The 20,983-nt window shown below is 37.3% G+C and overlaps 1 protein-coding gene and 1 pseudogene across 1 annotated transcript in view; one reads left to right on the top strand and one right to left on the bottom strand.

Annotated features, from left to right (window-relative positions):
• The window catches only part of LOC115856543 (large ribosomal subunit protein uL11 pseudogene), a 33,365-nt pseudogene extending 15,702 nt beyond the window's left edge, over window positions 1-17,663 (top strand).
• The window catches only part of ZFPM2 (zinc finger protein, FOG family member 2), a 462,647-nt gene that overhangs the window by 42,820 nt on the left and 398,844 nt on the right, over window positions 1-20,983 (bottom strand). The gene's annotated exons all lie outside the window — the stretch shown is intronic.

Below are 20,983 nucleotides of genomic sequence, written 5' to 3'. Positions count from 1 at the left end.
TCAAGTTTTAAAATATTTTTTATTTTAACTGATTCATGGCAGTTATAAAATTAGCAGTATTAGGTACATCATAAGACAAGTGGATTCTAGCAATGTATTATTCATAAGATGTTTTGTAGCCAAATAACATTAGAGTATACAGTTGTACCAGCAACTTAATATTTTAGAGCTAATTGAAAGTGTTCTTCCTATAAAGATCAAGCCTCTTCTACCCAACACACTTCAGTCATTAAAATAACACTTTTAATGCCTTGTCTCTAAATGATGCCTGACATTAATGCAAAGCTATATTTAAAGCACTCAGATGACCAGTTCTTTTGTAATGTATTCTATATGATCAGACATTGGGTCAGAGTTGGGCAGTGTGTATGAAGTAATATCAAGTGGAAGCTAATTAAACTATATTCGCTATAGAACTTTACAGAAAAAAGAGACCAATCATCATCAGAAGGTATTCTGAAAATGGCATTTCTAAAAGGCCTGCAGCATGCTTTAATCTCCTTGCATAAGCGTAAATTTTGACATAAAGGTTTTATTGTAAGCTCAAAACTTCAGTCAGAAAATAATTTTTTACTATGTCAATAAAGTCATTATGAAGTCTCTCAAATGCTTTTCTTGTATGATTTTTACTTCCTAAACAAATCAAGTTTCATTTTCAAGACAATAATGTTATGTTTCAGTATTTTGCCACATTTTCATTTAACTAAATATCTTCCTGAAAACAGAGTTAGCCTTCCTTGTCTCTGCTGAGATTGCTGTTACAATTACTCCACCACACACACACACACACACACACACACACACACACACACACACATTAAATTTCCCCTAACCATCACAAAATGCAGGAAAAGCAGACACACTGAAGGTCTGTATCTATGGCAGACTTGTTCGCCAACTGCAAAAATCCTCCTAACGATAGTTACTTAAATCTTCTATAGCCAGGGCCAATTTTGCAACAGTCATGTTTGGGCTTACAAATCATGCCTTAGTTGTGTTCTCTGTTATCACTCAGACACATCTGTGACAAAAAGGAAAAAAAAAATCACATGCTTTACCTCCATCGGTAGAAAAAATTGGTCATTACCTCTTTTACAATTCAGATTTCTTACATTCTTTTTGAAAAACTTAGATTCAATTGAGAACAGCAGGTCATAGAACAAGAAACTCAGGTACAATATTCATCTCTAGAGATCAGGGGCCCTAGACAAAGACTTTGGTACTGATGTCTTTTATTCAGAGAATTTTCATTGATGTGACTTAATCTCAAACTTTTCATCCCTGCATGTTATGACAGAGCTTCCAAGCCTGAACGTACTACTTCCTGCTGTCTAGAATAAAGCACACGTTTATGAAGGAATAATTCTACGTCTGACACTACATATTTTCAAGAGTGTGGACCTAAGAAATTCTTTATAAAGCCAGTGGAATACAGATTTATAGTTGAATATTTGATTTTAAATTAAATAATTCAACTTATCTTTTAATTTAAGCCTTCTCATCGAAAGAAATGAAGTAATCACATCTCTCATTGTTCATAATTGTAATATCCCCTGATTCCCATTCTAGTTTTTGGACTCAAAGGAAATTTTGTTGACTGTAAACTAACAATCCCCTATCTACCCCAGTGGAAAAAAAGTGAATTTCATTTGTACCTTATTCCTACAGTACTGATGGGAAATTCAACTTGACCATGATGACTATATTTATTATTGTAATTAGTAACAGAGAAAAATATCAGGTGGTGAACATTTGCCTGTAATATTTAGCAAGCACAAATTAAAAATCTAAACATAAGTATTGTTAAAATATGTAATAACATACTAGAAATGCTAACACTGTTATAAGACCCATTCTGAGTATAAACATGTGCTGAAACAGTACAATATCCAATGTCCATTTAAAGAATAGCACATTTAACTATTAGCAACTATTTGATATAAATAGGAATTAAAGTATTTTATTTTTGTTTCCACATTTAATGATATTTTTGTCCCCACTTTGTGGTAGAAAATATGCATTGTTACATTATTATATCATGTAGCAATGAACATATGGTTAACAAACAAGAAGACCGATTTGTTTTTTACCAAAGTGTTTTCAAACTTTAAGGCAGATTAATCAGATTGTCCAACATCATACTTTGGTTAAATGTACTTTAAAGTTACTGATTATTTAATGCATTTAGCCTCAATCATCAGCATTTTAGAAATTCAGGTGTCTTTTTCTTTCACATAAATTTGGTTTTCTCCCGTGGCAGTTCTTGCAAACGTAATTCAGACTTCCAGTAGTAATCCCAATTCCAAAAGGAATTAAGAGAGATTTATAGTAAAAATGAAGACTATTTCCAAGAATGGTTTCTATTATAACATTTCTGGTTGAGAGATGAGGCTTGTGTGAACTGTCTCAGGGTTCAGAGGAGCTGTCCACGGCTGGGCTCTGTGTATAAAGTTTCTGCTGTGGTTTCTACAGTTCCCCAACCTCCAAGTGTTAAAAGTCAGACGTCAGTGCCACAAAACCCATCATTAGAATTTAAACCACTGATCTCTGGAACTTAGGATTTAAATTCCCAGCATATCATTATGTAACACAACAAGTCACTTGGAAATTGCAGCTAATTCCAGGCATCCTACAGCCCTTCGTTTGGTTTGCTAATGAGGAGAGCCGAGCGAGGAGCCCGCCCCCTTTGGGTGACCCTCGCCTCTTAGGTTGGTCCTGCTCAGGTGTGTTGGAGATAGTTCCAACACCCTCAGAAACCAGATGCCTACAGAAAGCCCGATGTGCTTGTTTTATGCACTCAGAAACGGATTGAGCTCTGCTCCCTGGCCCCCCTCAACCTCCCTATTATATTGTGAGAAAATTCTGCTCCCGTGGTTTGAAAAACCTGTACAAACTGCTAGGCGTCCTAGTGAAATTCTAAAACTACAATTTGTAGTTTTAGATTTCCCTATGTCTTTAGGGGAAAAAAAAGATTTTCTACTTTCAAATGTCTATAAAGAAAGGCAGAAAAATATTTGGACAGTTATATAGAGAGTTTATGACTGCAACCATACGAGTTGAGAGGTAAGGGCTGGAAGCACATATGATGTTGCATGTTCTTGAAATCACTCCTAAAGTTCTTTTACAAACAAGGTGGTTAATTATTAAAACACAGCAAGTATTGTTTGCTTATTCTATATAGTTATGTTAAATCATAAACTGAACACTGCAAAATGTTCTACATTGACAAGGAAGGAGAAAACATGTACACAGGCTTTAAAATATGCGTGTAGTCACCACAAACAACTGCTTCCTGTTTATGACAAAGGAGTAAATAATCCATTGATCTGGCAGCAGGGCACCTGCTTTGCAACCAGCTCCATATCAGTAGTCCCTGAACCCTCATTATTTTTCCTCAATTAAAGTTCATAGTCTGGGAAAGTCTGTGCTGAGCAGATGTACAACTGTTCTTGACGACAGAACACAGAAGAATCACAAATTTAGAAAACTACTGCCATTTCATAAACCCCAGAATCACACCATTTGTTGTGGGTAAGAAACATTACAAACAATATGTCTCTTTTATAGGCTGCTAAGCTGGCACGTTACAGAAAAGAATATTAAAGTTCAAAAATTGTCACATGAGCAGTACATTATGAATATAGTAATGCATTTTTTTATGATTCAAATAATGGTTACTGAAATGAAAAAAAAAAATCTTCGGCGGGTTATAGTGTAGAAATTGTGACTGAGAATTAGACAGAATTGGAAATAGGAGAAAACCCAAGCACAAAGTAATGATCTGCAGAGAACTACAAAATGTAATAACGAATGAATTGTAGAAATATGAATTCAACTAATGCTAGTTTTATTTTCATCTTTTGCATAATTCTGAAATCTATGAGCACTGATCATTAAGGCAAACCATTTAAATAAAAAATGCAGCAAGAATCCAGTTTCAAATATAACTAAGAGACACTCAGGTGAAGAACTTTTTTTTTTTTAAACAATCTACTTAAGGTCAAATAGCACAGTATCATCCATTTAAAAAGCTATATAAATAGAGCTTCCACTGCTCATAAACCTCCTTTTGTGCTTAATAAAATGAGGAAGAGAAGTAAGCAGTCAGGGAGATGTTCATTTCCATTTTATTTTTAAAATGTTATCTCCATAAGACATTGAAATACATATTTCGCAGTAAAGACGATGAAGTTCCTATACGACATTTTCTAGTCCTCCTTTCCCTCGGCATAATTCTGACTCCACAGTATGTGCTTTACAGACTGTAGCAGATTGTGAGTCCTGAGGTCGGAGTATATGCTTGAAGCATCAATGGCTACACCTGTCATTTTAGTTTTCCCAGGAAGAATGTGTCATTGTTTAATGCTGTAACATGCATTCGTTACAATCCGACTTCCAATTTTGCCACTGCCATGGAGGTGACGTTAACTACCCATTAACAGAAATACTTCAATAATATTTCAACTTCTAGTCTCTGTTATAATTATTTTTCTTTAATTATTTGAGACATACAATTTTTCCTATCCATGCAGACTCCTGCAATCCATTTTGGTTTTCCTGGGAAACAATACCACAGTTTGAAAAAGTGGAAATAAATCAGGTTTTACTTTGGAGCATTAATACAAATGTTTAATTCTGTATAATATGATTATTGGTAGGAAAATAGGTCCCTTCTTCACTTTTCCCTACTATTTACGCCTGATTAACATAGAGTATACCTTGCAGAAATTACCAAATCTGTTTGGAGAAATCTACCTTGTATTCACTTAAAAGCCTGCATGCTGAACTTATGATAATTCAGTTATTACAGAGCATGATGGGAACACGGTCTCCCCCCAGACAAAGGGTGGAGTTAAAATATCCTGGGTGGTCGAAGCTCTCTTTAGTAGCTTTGTTCCAGTGTAAGCCTATTTTTATGACAATCTTTTCTGTATATTTCCCCCAAAATGGATTTCTTACATTTACATGTAAAATGTCAGAGTTGTTTTTAAGATGCTTTTCACCAATTTCCCTGGTGGCAAAATTGGTTGTGGTCTGCTAATGTCACTCTTCTGAATCAATCAAACTATGAACAGTTACTCTTCTGAATCAAGCAAACTACAACATTACTCTTGTTCATTTCAGCCTTAAGAGAACAGCTCAAAGTGTAATGACCAAAGATACGATGTCAAAATAGACACACATGGTATATGGAGTAAAATCTCTAATCTCTCAAGCACCCCAATAATATCGTGACAGAAATAACTTCCTAACACATAATACACATAACGTAGAAATATGCATTGTTTCTATAATTCCCTGATTTTATTACACCCATCTAATTTCACTGTCCTCAAATAATATTGATGTAAAGATCACAATTTTACATACTATTTATAAGACTGTATTTTTCAAATAATTAATTTAAAAAGGTAATTTCATTTCAGATAAAATATACACACAATGAACTAAAACCACAGTCCTGGAGGCAGCAGGGTTTGTTGCAGAGACAAGTACAGACTGCTGTGGGGACAGATCTCTGCTTGCAAACCCTTCTGGAATCTATTCATTCTTTGATGGGAGGTAAGTTATTCACGTTCCTTGAGACTCAGTATCTGCATCTGTAGGATGCGGATAATTCATTCTACAGTGAGTTTTTTAAAGCTATCAGTAAAATAACATATAAAGTCTCATTACATAGTAGGTATTCAATAAATATTAGTCCCATTCTTTTCTCTGTGTTTTGCCCTTGACAAAGCATTAACAAGTACACATTTCTCGTTCTCGTTTTTGGCCATTGACACTCACTAATGTGGCCCAGGAGAAATCTTACAGACACTTCCCTCCATATTTTTCTCCCTAAACTGTTCATTAAGCTCAAATTCTCAATTCTTCTGAAACTGGCATCATTTTCAGCCTGATAAAGTACTAGAGATACTAGAATAGCATGTTCCTGGTTAGGTAAATTTCTCCCTTGCTCCCTCTGTCTTTCCCTCCTTTTTCCTTCCCCTAGCCTTTCTCTCCTCTACCGTCCTTTCTCTCCCCTCTACCGTCCTTTCTCTCCCCTCTCTCCTGTTCTCCCTACGTCCCTCTCTCCCCCTCCTTCTTTCTCATTCTCTTTCATCTTAAACGATAAGATTTGCTTGTGATGACCCAGCAGTCATTTGGCACAGTGTACTGTCCTGGAAGAAGTAGCAGTCCTAGAGAGGAGAAAACCACAACCACGGCCAGGGTATAACATAAGAGCTTCTGCAAGGCAGGCGGGGTTTAGAACTTCTCAAAAGAAAAGAATCTAAGATGGACTGGAGCCCGCGAGGGAAGTAATGCAAATTTCATAAAAACATTTTTCTCCTTTTGCTTTTAAATATCTGTTTGATAAAAGAGGATAATTTATTAGACTTAATGCTTAAAAACGTTTTCTCTGCTCTCATGGCATGCCAGGGAGATGTTTTGTTTGTTTGTTTATCTCCCAACATTTTTTAAGTGCCTTAGAGACTAGTAATTTTAATTCCTACACATTACAAAGATAAATGCAGCCTACTTGGTCAGTTTTCTTTTTATATTTAAAATTTTTTTAGCAGACAAAAGCATTTTTAATGTATTCTTTCAAAACTCCCAAATACGTTCCTCCATTTCGCAATTCAGTTTTACTCTCCATAGCTTTATTTTGTTCCTTCTTAATATCACCAGTGAAACTAACTTATGAAGATGGGGCCAAAGGTTAACGTTTTGATAGAGAATACTACAGATGCCCCAGCAATGTCTCCAACAGTCTGGAAAAAGCCACTCTGTACAGCTAACTTCCACATTTTAGTTCACATCCATACTGTGACTCTCATTTTTCCAAAGGATTTAATGGCAAGAAAATATAGGTTCACTCCATTAAACACTGTTTCCCTAGATGGTGAAATTTTTGATATCTTTGAAAATTGAGTTCATTTTTTAATTTATTCCTAAAGGCAAAATTGGCAGCTATGTCAATACATCGTATTATATCAATTTGAGTGCAAAGTGACCATGTGACAATTAACGCAGAGAAAGTAGTGCTGTTAGTTTAGTACTTCAAACCATCAAGAATGTCAAGATGACATTAAAGAAGCAAAAATCTTAATCTTAAAAAAATTTTTTTTTGACTGCGCTGCGCAGTTTGCAGGATCTTAGTTCCCCCACCAAGGATCGAAACTGGGTCCGGGTAGTGAAAGCACTGAGTCCTAACCACTGGACCACCAGGGAATTCCCAAAAAACTAAATCATTTTTTCAGAGAGTTTTAATTGAAAAATCCTATTTATTAATGTGAGCCAAACCACCCATTGCCAAACAACAAAAAAAGTAACCAATTATTTACCTTTCAAAAGACAGATTACACACAGCATTTTATTTTTGCTTAAAAAAAAGAAGTTTGTTACACTTCTTAGGGCTCTTAGTTTTAGATACACAGAATGCAAATATAGAAATGATTCAGTTATGCTTTGCTAGCACTTAACAAATCAAGATTGCACAATGAAGAACGTATTGAGGACTTCCCTGGTGGCGCAGTGGTTGGGAGTCCGCCTGCCGATGCAGGGGACACGGGTTCATGCCCCAGTTCGGGAAGATCCCACATGCCGCGGAGCGGCTGGGCCCGTGAGCCATGGCCGCTGAGCCTGCGCGTCCGGAGCCTGTGCTCCGCAGCGGGAGAGGCCACAACAGTGAGAGGCCCACGTACCACCAAGAAAAAAGGAATGTATTGACATTCTAAACCTTAGCCTAATATTTAATTAACAGATCCAATATGTATTCTCTTTTGGATTTAAAAAATATTGTATTTAGTCTATAGCCTTCCTCTAAAATGACCTAGATTTTAAAAAGCTGTTCATTGCCTATTTCTACAATAATTAGAAATAATTGTTAGAAAAAATGAAACTGATTAAGGATAAATAATATATATGAATTGTCCTAATAACTAAAGCCTTCTGTCCCTTCTGAGATTTTGTGGTCTCTACCTTAACAATTCAATAGATTCAGATTAAATAATAGGAGATAATTTTGGGAGGGTCTATATAAGATTAATGAGAGCAATGTTCAAGCACAAAGATAGTGGGCTACCACATTATGGCCAACAATGGAAAAAACACCACTTTCCTTCAGAAATATAAATGTGTACGTATCAAACTCTACATACGTCGAAGTAACCTAAGCAAGTTGACTGGCACTCAAACTTGCCAACTGCTGAAGGAGCTCAACTTCAAAATATTAAGCCCACCATATATGTGTGAAAACATGAATTGGTTCCACTCTGAAAATTCCATTTGCTACTATGTAGTACTAATGCTTCTTGTGAGAGGTTTAAGGATTTTTTTCAGAATCACCTCCTTTTCACCACTGTTAGCACACTAGTATATTTAACAGAGACATTTACATGCTTTGCATTTTAAGTGCCTCGGAAATCCGAGCACAGAGCCTGCACATTTCTGCTGCACCATCAGATGTAATGAGTTATGGTACTATCGGCATGTTGATAAGCTATAGCCCAAAGAAGAACAAGAAGGAAGTATAAAAAATATGGCCAGAGGACGGGATAAAATTATCAGCTAGTGTGTTTTCCTGTTTGGTTTTAATCTACATTTAATTAAATTCTTATCTTCTGTGTACTTATGGTCGCATTTGAATGGCGAGACTGCATTCATTATGAATGGTAAAACTTAACTCAGAGAACATTACATGTGGCTTCTTTAAAAAGGAGAAGAAGAAAAATGCTGCCTTTATTCTTTACACTCAGGTCTTACAAAAAGGGAACAAACTGTCTCTTTGGTCAAGTGCAGTAGCACTTAACCTTTGGGTTAACTGATTTGGAAAGTTGGACTTAAATCAATTTTTAATGCTATTTTTTATTTTTACAATTTGGAAATGTTATCAAATTCTGAGCCTGAACAGAGCTGGCAGGGGAAGCAATGAAGTGCATTAAGGAAATGCCTTCTTCATTCTTAAAAATAGAGATGATAACAGGAAGTTTTTATTAGTGCTGCAAAATGTGTGCATTAGTCTGCATCCTTAATTATTAAAACCATTACATTTCCTTGTCTTTATATGCTGAAATAAGAAAAAAAATGCCTTAATTGCTATTTAAAGTTTGTTTTTTCTGTGTCACAGACCCTTTGAGTTCATTCAAGCATCCATATATTTCAGAGAAAAATAACAAAATGTTTTGAACATAGCATTCGTTTACACACCTACTAGTTTCATAACATTTTTAGTTCTATTCCAGGAATGTCAGGGCACGTTGAGAATATCCTTAAGGCAATGTTTGGCACCTGCAATAACAAGCATGATTTCCTGCGCCAACTTAAAGACTGTGTCATCTTTAATAAAGGGAAATCGAGGCAACCGTTTCTGATTTAGGTTTTGATGTTTACTGCTGAAGAAGCGAGGTTTGAGATCAGATTTGCTATCCCAACTGATCAAAATTCACCAAAAAACAAGAACAAAAAACCCTCCGTAGTTACTATATACACTATGCACGCACACACACACACACACACACATATACATATATATGTATACATATGTTGAGAGAATACAGATTATTGTGTCATATATTTTTATGGCCTTTCTTTTTTTGTTATGGTGGTACGCGGGCCTCTCACTGTTGTGGCCTCTCCTGTTGCGGAGCACAGGCTCCAGACGCGCAGGCACAGTGGCCATGGCTCACGGGCCTAGCCGCTCCGCGGCATGTGGGATCTTCCCGGACCGGGGCACGAACCCGTGTCCCCTGCATCGGCAGGTGGACTCTTAACCACTGCGCCACCAGGGAAGCCCTATGGCCTTTCTTAAAAGCAATAATGTATGACTAGTACCTGTATGCCAGTAAAACAAGCACATTTCAAATGAGCATTTGTTATTACTTTGTTATTTTATGCAATGGGGAATACTAACCAGGAAAGGTTTAACATTCCAACTGAATGCTCAAATGTAAACAGTTAGAATTAAATAATGGTAGTTACCAATGACATATTTTCCCCAATTATCCCTAGCATAAATACATTGGGAATGACTCCACTTTGTTTTGAAAGGAGCTGTAAATGTCCCGACAATTGGGTCAAAAAGTTTTTATCTGCCACACTGGGGACTCCATAACTTTGATATGTAATGGGATGAAAAGACCTTCTATTAAGCCACTAACCAGTCATTTACCCAGAGACTCCAAAGGGGAGAAAAGATATTTTCAGTATACATCCCTTACACTTAAAAGGTTTCTTTTTACAATAAGCATTTTTATTTGGTTGGGCATTTATGCAATTCAGCAGATGAAAATGTCATTCTCTTGTACTTAAGTGAACATTAAAATCACACTGGGATGAATTAAAAAACTGGTGATAACAAAGTTAAGCCTTTTGTCAAAAATTATTCTTAATGCTCAGAAGCTAAGCAAGCTAAAATATTCCTAACAGACAAATCCTGGGTCATAAAACATATCCTACACTGGAAGTACAGCTCTCTGAAGTCGTAGCTTGATAACTATGGTTTACTACAAAATATAATACATGTAAGGTAAAACATTGGTAACGTGTTTTGCTTAATTACATATTTTTTTTCAAAAATACCTTTACATGTGTTCTTCTATTAAGTTCAGTTACAGTATCTGTTTTCGTTGTTGTTTTTTATTTCAGTAAACACCGCTATTGGATGGTGTCTGTCCATGCACATATACTAACAAGACGTTCTGTGTGATGCCTTTATCTGAAGAATCTGAAATGTTTAAGATAATTTAATTCAATGCACATTTATTGAGCAATAGTATATTGACCGAATTTACAACTGTCTAGCCAGTGGCCACTCCATGAGGTACCAGGTAGACAATACAGTCTCTGTATAGCAGTATAATGTAGTAGGCAAATACCGTAATACAGGTCGTTAAGGGTTATACAGTGTAAGGACACGTTAAAAACTAAGGGAGCTGAGGTGGAGAAGATGTGATGTTCAACTCAGTTATGAAAAGAAGAGCTTGAGCTTGCAAGTGGACAGTCTGTGGATGCCTAAGGAGTAACCTACAACTCTTATTGTTCCCTCAATATCATTGAGAGAATTGGGGTTGACCAAGCCAAGAATTACCAGAGAAGAGGAATAAAAGATTACTACATGAAGTTGTGAGATAACCAGGATGCAATTGTTTGTGTATAATGATATGACCCTGGCTGCCTACAAGTCATTTCTCGGTCCCTATTCCAGCTGCACTGGTCTTCTTCAAAAATGTCAAATGTACCATTCACTGACTGCCACAGGTCATTTGCACATTCTGTTCCCTCCTGCTAGAAAACTTCACCCTATTCCTATCTGACTAATTCATGCTTCAAATTCTGCTCATGCAAGTATCACTTCTTCAAGAAAGTTTTCTTTGTGCCGCCCCCACCGAAATACACAGAAACTCACACACAGTTTTGGTGTGTTTAGTTACATGACATCAAAGTGTTCTTTTCTATGATGGACTCAGTTTGTGATTATACATTTGTTAGTATCTGTCTTTCTGACTACACAGTAACCTCCATGAGAATAGGGACTTAGCTATTTTGGATCTGCATTACATCCTCAATGCCTAGTTGAAGTGCAACACCAACGTGTTGAATGGATATAAGACTATAGGTATGAGACCACCTGGCCATTCAAAGCTAGCATACTTTATGCGCCATGCCTAAACTGTTTAAAAGTAGTAGGGAGCTATAAAAAGAACCTGATAAAGAGCTGAGAGAGGGAGGACATCAGTGTTCCTGCATGTGCTCCCATTCTAGCTCTGTAGGCAAGACAGAAAGGAAAGTGAGGTAGGTATCGGAACATCATTTTCATAGTTTGTCTATTAGCATTTCTACAACAAAATTTATGAGGCTTTAAGGTTTGGGGTTCACTTGATTTGATTTAAAAATGATCTTCTGGGCTTCCCTGGTGGCGCAGTGGTTCAGAGTCCGCCTGCCGATGCAGGGGACGCGGGTTCGTGCCCCAATCTGGGAAGATCCCACATGCCGCGGAGCGGCTGGGCCCGTGAGCCATGGCCGTTGAGCCTGCGTGTCCGGAGCCTGTGCCCCACAATGGGAGAGGCCACAACAGTGAGAGGCCTGCATTCCGCAAAAAAAAAAAAAAGATCTTCTATGTTGAAGGATGAAAATGTCCATCTGCCCTTCCAGTAATAATTCAGATATTTATTATTGTTATTTTTCATAGCTGCCTTTCAGGAAAAAAATGCACTTTGAACTAAACAGGGAAGGATTTTTGAAAAAACTATGACCATATGAAGCTTGGGCTGATGGAAGAAAATGTGTTCTTGTGGACTGTGTGCATTAAATACACATTCTTGAAAGACAGCAGTATAATATGTTCATTCTCATTTTATGGTAGATGCAAAAGCAGCTTAAAGGAAGAGCATTTGTTGTGAGCCTCTGCTCCAGTACAGGAGTTACTATGTAAAGCACTGGAATTGAAGACTCATAGGCACACAGGGCCTGTTTCATTAAGGAGTAGTTCACTGTCTGGGCAAAGAGAGTAAGAGGACCCTAGAGATCTGACTGCTTCAGATAAGACTGCCCCTCCCCGCTCCTATATCACCCTTAAGGGAGCGGAGAGACCAGGACCCTGCATGCTCCTGGCCAGCCCCACACTAGTCTCACCGACACTCATAGCCTCATCGTCATTCTCCAAGTCCTGATACGATCAGAACTAATCCTGTATGATGACGGATGTTAACTAGACTTACTGTGGTGATCATTTCACAATACACACAAATATCGAATCATGATGTTGTACACCTGAAACTAAAATAATTCTATATGTCAATTATATCTCAATAAAAAAAAGAATAGATAAAAATTGCTCATCATACTGTCACCTTTATGTCTGCTTTTATCAGTCATTCCTAGAAGCCCAGGCCTTCCATGACCCTCTCCCCACAATATAAGCGCCCATACAGCCTGACTGACATCTCCTCTCTCATACTTTGCCAGCTCTCAAAAACGCTTCCCCTGGTACTCAAGGGAAATTACTGGCAAAATCTGCAATAGTCTCAACCTCTTCTATGAACGTTCACTCTGCCTCCCTGCTCTTTCCCTCTCGAATGGGAGCTGATTTCACTCCCATGAACCGTATATCACTTGAGCTGAAGGTAGAAGAGTTGTCCTTACTCCTCATGGCAGATTATTCTCCTTCCCTATTCTAAAAACCTGTATTGAATCTCATATTATCTTCCTATCACTGCTTGCCACAGTCATGTAGAGACTTCCAGGTCATTTGTCATCATTTCTTGAAAACTCAGCTCCTGGATCTTCTCATGTACTGCTCCTGATTTAATCCTTGGTGATTGCAAAGTCCACAATATCCAATCATATGAACCCTCAGTTCTTTGACTTCCTCTCATCCAATGAACTTGCTCTCTACCCACCTCCAACTACTCACTCTCTAGGTCTTTTCCTCGCCAATCATTTTTACTCCCCTCCCCCCCTGCCCCGCATAATTTCACATCCGAGATCCCATTCTCAAACCATAGCTTCCATCATTCTAATTTACTCTTTCTAGAACTTTCATTCCAACATTAACTTCACTAGACCCTAAAATCCAATACTGTCACCTTTTCCCCCTTGTCCTTCCTCTCCTCATGTCCACACTCCTCTGCTTACTCAGCTTAGACACTGTGTCCTTCATCGTAAGCCCTTCCTTGCAAATATCCTCTGCGCCCTCACTCCCTCTTGCTTCATTGACTTCGTCTGGCAAAATCCCAACCTTATTCAATCCAACTTCCTACCTACACTGCCTTTATACCCAGCAGTAGACTAGCTGAAGAAAAACACACAACAATCCTAATGGTCTCATTTTCAATTCACGATCAATAATATTATGTGGGTTGGTAGTGTTACCCAGCAATCACACTATCAATACATTTCCCTAGCCCATTCATTCTCCAACACACCTTCCTCATCCATTCTCTCTCAACTTTGCTTCCTTATTAACTAAGAAAATTGTAGCCATCAGAAGAGAACTTTGTTGCCTCCTTCATATGCACCTCCAACTATATGCACCATATACTCTGCTCTCACGACAATTATTATGGATGTGCTGACAGTGCCCTTATTTAAGGCCACCCTCCACTTTGGTGTTAGGTGCTCCCCTTTTTCCTGCAAGCATCAATTTTTCAGTCTGAACTAGATCATTCCCATCAGAATGAACATACCACAATTTCTTGTAAACAATAACAACAACAAAATAAAAACCCTTCAGCTCTTATTTATCTGCTCCCATTTAAAGCAAAACTCCCTGAAGTAGTTACCTCCACTTGCTATCTCCCAATTCGACTGTCCATTAGGTGCGCACCTCCACATCTGTAAGGAAACTGATCTTGTCACTCTCACCAAAGACATTGCTCAATCCCGTTTCTTGGATCTTGTCCTACTTGAATTTCAGAAAAACTGAACACGGTTTCTCCTCGAAACCTTTTCTTCCCTTGGCTTCCACTCAGCACATTCTCCTGGTATTCTTCCCATCTCACTGGCTACTGCTCCTCAGTTTTCCTTTGCTGGGTCCTCTGGCTTCATTTGCTACATTCTCCTCCTCCTTCATTTTGTCCAGGCACTCTGGGTTGCCCTGCTGTTCACACATGACAATGTGTTTGCCTCTACCCTGGATATTCCTGCCTAAGACAGCTTCATGGTTAGCCCCTTCATCCCTTTTAGACTTTCTCAAATGCCCCCTTCTCAGTATGGTCTTCCCTCACTACCTTTTTTTTTTTTTTTTTTTTTTTTTTTTGTGCGGTACGCGGGCCTCTCACTGTTGTGGCCTCTCCCGTTGCAGAGCACAGGCTCCGGACGCGCAGGCTCAGCGGCCATGGCTCACGGGTGTCCCCTGCATCGGCAGGCGGACTCTCAACCACTGCGCCACCAGGGAAGCCCCCTCACTACCTTATTTTAAATTTCAACCCCCGCCCTGTGTTTTATTTTTCTCTCTGACTTATTTTTATCTTTAACGCTTTTAACCATTTAACCATTTAACAAAGTATACATTTTGTGCATTTATTTGTTTATCATCTTCTTCCTCTGTTGGAATATAAGATCCTAAGGGAAGAAGCTCACTGCTGAATTTGGTGCCTAGGACAATACCTGTCACACACACAATACGCACGCAGTAACTATTTATTGAGTAAATAAAATAGACTACTATTTTAACTTTTTACTATATTTTTATGTTCTATATGGAAATTGCTTTCTATCTTCCATGACTCTGAAATAATTATATTTATATATTAGTGTGCTGGACTTCCCTGGTATTTTAATGTTATAGAATTGCACACCCATAATTAAAGCTAATTTTATTATTTTTACAATGTTATTTGGCTTTAGGGTGTATTTCTATGCTATGAAAGTTATTTACCATTATCTTTTTATTGCTTTATTCTTCACATTGGGTTAGAATAAGCACTACTATGTTGGCATCAGACAACAGCTCTCATATTTATATTGACCAATTCTTTTTGTACCCCTCTTCTCATTTCCTCTCTGTTTTAAGCTTTGCAGGAGATAAGAGAGGATGATAAAAGTGTGTTTGTGAAATATTTTGTTTCTGATAGAACAGACCTATGTGAGGCAAATGGATTTAAATGCTGCGTAATAGTTGACATTTCTGAACCCTGCTTTGACTGTCTGTGAAGCATGTAATGAAATTAAGAAGAGCATAAAGATAGGATTTGGGTGGATTTCCTTGTTTTCAGGATCAATTATTTCGACCTAGGTCCATTAGCCGGACTGCCCCAGTATTAAGGAGCATTTTTCACTAATTTTAAGCCAAATACAATAATTTCTGGGGTTAGGGGAGGATACAGGGGAAAGAAAAGGGGGTTATAAGGAAGCCAACTTGTAGAGAGAAACACAAAATACAACCCTCTCCGAAACAGACCTGAAAGCATGAAATCTATTATTTGTAGTGGCAGTGCTTTCCTTACAATTGTTGACTTTTTTTGCACCAACCTCTAACCCGCCATTTCTGAAACATTCCTAAGAAGACTTGAAAGAAGCTGTTAAAAGCGTATCTGCCCAGAAGCCTTGGAAAAACTATAGCTGCAAAGTGTCTTTACTGTTTATATAAGAGCAATCAAAGGTATCAACAAGCAAGACAGCCGAAGCTGTTCTCTCAGGAAAAAAAAGCAAAATTTATCCAAACTGAATATTTCTATGAAATGGGTTACAGGGAATTCTGCAGCCAAGTATGCATCCCCCATATGCTTGTGTATTCCTCCCTATAAACATGAATATTCATAAATACAATCCCAGTAGATGGGAACAACCTAAGCAAATTACTGAACATTAGGAACAGCAGAAAAACCTTTAATGCGATTCAAGTATTCACACAGACCTGGACAATTTGCACCAAATGACTGGGCCAAAAGATGACAACTACATTGCCTGTACTTGTTATAATCTGTGACTGAGTTGTTTGATCTGTATTAGTTACCACGTTGAAGGTCAAAAGTTGTTACTTGACCATCTTTAATGCTACCCTTGCTATAAAACCTAGAGTATTTCCCCTTAAACTGAGGGCACAGAACAGAGAATCGTTTGAAGCACGCATTGTTTTAGAAAAGTGTTCTCAGAGGTTATTTATTGAGGCAGCCATTCTACTCCTTAAGGATCTGACACTTAAATATTTTATTTCTTTAGTGGGATTTATTTTTTTTGATGTTCACTTCTTAATTTTGTCAGTGTTCCTGCTGCCAACAAACACTTCATTTTCTAATTCAATGTGAGCTGGGAAACCAACTAACCGGACTGTATAGGTTGTATCTAAATTAAGAGTTCATAAGTTCTCAGTGAAGATCTGACAGACTCTTATAATGATAAAGTATGAGACTAAAATATAAGACATTTGTGGTATCTAACTAAAGTTTTGTTTGTTTAAAGCAAAATCTATATTTGCATATATTGAAATGTATACCTATATTTAAACTTAGGTGCCTTTTGTTTGTTTTCTCATTTTTCTAGGTTGTTGGCTGTGTTCTGGAACATAGCAAAAATATACAGAAGATATACGTCTACATTAAATATTATTGTAATATTTGCTCACAGGATAGGACCCTCTACAACAAAAGATTAGCATTTAAAAGTTATGTGGATGGGGGTGCTTTCTGACTCCCTGTGGAGGAGGTCCTGTGGTCCCCATCTGGTTTATCCTACACAAGCTGCTTCTATGCCAGGTCACCCAAGTTTGACCCTAACAAGATCAAAGTCATACACTTGAGGTGTTTCAGTGGGGAAACAGTGTCACAGGTACCCTGGCTCTCACAGCCATTTGCCTGGATGTCTCCAAAAGAGATTGGTGATGACATGGCTAAGACAACTGGTGACTTGAAAAGTCAGGATTACAGTGAAAATGACCATTCTGAACAGGCAGGCCCAGATTGAGGTGGTACCTTCTGCCTCTCTCTGAACATCAAAACCCTCAAGAACTACCCAGAAATGGAAAGAAGCAGAAAAACTATAAGCACAATGGAAATAGCACTTTTGATGAGATTGCCAATATTGCCTGACAGATACAGCACCAACCTTTGGCCAGAGAACTCTCTGGAATCATTAAAGAGATCCTGGAGGCTGCCTAGTTTGTGGGCTACAATGCTGATGGCTGCCACCCATATGACATCACCAATGACATTGGCAGTGGGACAGTAGAACACCCAGATAATTAAGAACTACAGAGGAAAACATTTTGATAAAGGATTATTTGACAATCAAAAAAGAAAAAAAAATAGTTATACGGAAGTCACATCATTTCTTCATGAAATATAAAGATAATTTGATAGGGAATCTTCTCAGATTTACGCTCAGTATGGTCATGCATACAAATCACCTGTCTATCAAGTCTGAGATTGTGAACTGAAATTGTGAAGAAGGCCACAGACAAACTTCAACAGGTCCACGAGCACCTTAACATATGCAATTTCACATGTGTATATGCACACATTTTATCTGAATGAATTAAAAATTTTGTAAGAAAAAACTTTGAAATACTTAGTGACCAAATGCAGACCATTAATAAATGGATGAAATAATAGTGGTTCTATTAGTTTATTGTTCAATGTGAAGAGTGACTGATACTTTATCTGGTGTTAACTAAAATAGAGATATTGCTTATAGAACAAACGTCTGGAAGGACTTGCATTGTATTAGTAGAAGAAATAGTCCTTGTGTACAGAAGCAGAATTCAAATATTTAGGTAGTGAAGAAGTTACCTAATAAATTACAATATCCTTGTGTAATATGATGCTTCCGTGTAGAGCCAATCATTGGTAAACCCAATAAATAATCCAAGCATCAATAAATCCTCAAGTGTTTATTAATTTCTTACTCTGCTTCTAGGGGGTCTGTGCAGTGGTGACAATATGACTCACGGGTTTGTCTGAACAATTATCAACATGCTTGGCGCTTTATTCCGCAGTGTGGAAGAAATGAAAGAAATTAATAAATGTCAACTGCTTGTCCTGTGTACTAACTATTGAAAAAAATCTTTATTTTTATCTGCTTACTTTTCAGAGGATGCCAAACTGGTTCCTTATGAATGTGATATCCATTGGGGCTAGTGTTAATACAGTAAATTACACTATCTTGAAGCACACCGGAGGCTCAAGGTCAAAGCCAATTCATACTGAGATGAATATTAACTTGGCAAATGTTTCCAAATGTCTGAACTTCTGTAAACTAGAAGTTTACAGATGTATCTTTTATTTGAGTTCATGTTCCTTCTATGTTCTCTACACTTAGGGGTTCCAATTTTAGCCTATAAGTATACTGGCATCTGCAATGTGATTTTATTTCTACTTTAGTTCATTAGAATTTTAACCATCATGGCATATTAAAATTTCACTAGGTTAGAGAAAAAATATTAATGCTTTAACATAGGTAGATGTTTATACATTAATACTTAAAGTATCTCTTAATAAAAAAGTAAACTAAAGTGACATATCATCTTTAACTTGTTATCAATAACATTACTTTTGTCCGCAAGTTGGGATAATCACCTTTCTAGATGTTTACAAGATAAAGGAGGTATTAGCTTACTTTTCTTGAAGGTCCTCATGGGAAGGGTTAACATGGCTTGCTCCGTGTTACTGGTCTAGTTACTGGACAGACACATCCAAGGAAGTACAATGTGGAGTCATATATAAAACAGCAAAAATGTTTGCTTCCTTCCTGCCAACACAGCTTAAAACTCACATTTCCACCCATAATGAAGTTGGAATGGCTTAAAAATGACTCAAATTGTATGTTTAAGATGAAATGATCACTGAATTTTTGGTGGTATTTCCTTACATTTTATTTTTAGGATTTTAAACCACTTTATTGAGGTATGGTTGACATACAAAAAACTACATATTTAATGTACACAACTTGATGAATTTGAAGATAAAGATACATCTTACATATTATTCTGAAACCTTGACCATGTCTATTTTTAAAACCCCTTTCTACAATATTGTCTGTTAATTAAAAATCTTAAAAAAAAAACCCAGTATCTTATATACACATGGAGTCTCCTAATCTGTCCTAAATAGAGGCTTTAAAATTGTTTTATATTGGGAAGGAAGCTACTCTTAAAATAAAATGGTAAAAACTGAGTTGTTTTTGTAAATAGAGCAAATCAGGTTAATTTTTTTAATTAAAAAATGAAAAAGACAAAGCAAAGAACTTCACCAACTTTAAACTTTGTAACAATGTATCCAATATTTTTTTCCTCTGTAGTGGATTAGTTGTCTACAAGCAACAGTTATCATTTCTTTCTTAAAGGGCGCATATTCATGTTTTTATCAAAAACTGCTAGCAAATCACAAATTCTCTATTCACTTTTTTCAGTCAGCAACAAATCCTGAAAGGATATTTTCCAAATATATAAATGTGTAAGCCTCATGCTAAGGGGACATGCTAAGTTATATTTATTGAATATGTAACAAAATATTCACAGAAATCCTAAAAGAGAACTATAAAAGAGGCCCCTTGCTGACCTCATCTGGAGTGAGGAGAGTAGAATGATTTCCAAAACTGAAATAGGAGGAGGTTTAACATGTGTTGCCGTCTGAGTAGTGTGGCTGAATGAAACTGTTAAGCCATGGTATTTTGCAAGTTCAAAGACACTGATGAAACTGTTAAGAAACAACCTCTTGTAACTTTAAAGATCTCTGATTTATCAAACATGGAGAATCACAGGATAGGAGCCAAATGAGCCATCCTGGATACATCTGCCCTCAAGTCAGTGCAGAGTGTAAAGTCTACGCAGTTAGGGATTGCAGTTTTAGTGAAGCCTGCAAAATGGAGGAATTGCCCATATCCTGTGTACTCACTGTCATCTGAATATTTCTCTGCAGACAGCATTGCTGTACGCTTTTTCTACAACTCAACTTGCTCTAAGAGAAACATAACACGTTTGGCATTTCTTTGAATATTTTGGAATTTCCTGGTAATGTAAACATTTAGAAAAATGTTCATATATAGTATTCTTTGCTTATAAACAGACACATAAAACTACTCGTAAATATGGCTTCATTTTACAGTGCCATAAAATGGCTCAGAGGCAAGGCTATTTCTGGAGTAGGTAGGGATCTGAGCTGTTGCTAGCAGGTTCTAGATAAAACACATCGTAACTATTTTTTTTGCATTTACTCAGGTGAAATAATTTTAAACAGACATTAAGCATAACTCCATGGAAGCAAAAATGTCCTCCGATGTGGAGCCGTGGAGCCTAAAGAGGGTATATGAGAGGAGTGCTGTTGGAAAGTGTCTGTGCATTGTGGGCTCATGGGGTAGATGTTCTTCTTAACACTGCCTCTCAGTGCCACCTTCTTTTGCTACTCCAGATGTCCTGTGACTGTGGTACTCCGCCCATTGTTGCAAAATGTTCCTGAATTTTCTAAACTCTCAGGACAACAAAGCTCATGCATATTTTCTTAACAATGTAAGACAGTAGACTAGGAATCAGCGGTTTTAAATCCTGACCTGGATTCGTAATAGAGATTGA

The sequence above is a fragment of the Globicephala melas genome, chromosome 17 (genome assembly GCF_963455315.2).
Source record: "Globicephala melas chromosome 17, mGloMel1.2, whole genome shotgun sequence".
Classification (NCBI taxonomy): Eukaryota; Metazoa; Chordata; class Mammalia; order Artiodactyla; family Delphinidae; genus Globicephala; species Globicephala melas.
This window is presented reverse-complemented; position numbering and strand designations above follow the sequence as displayed.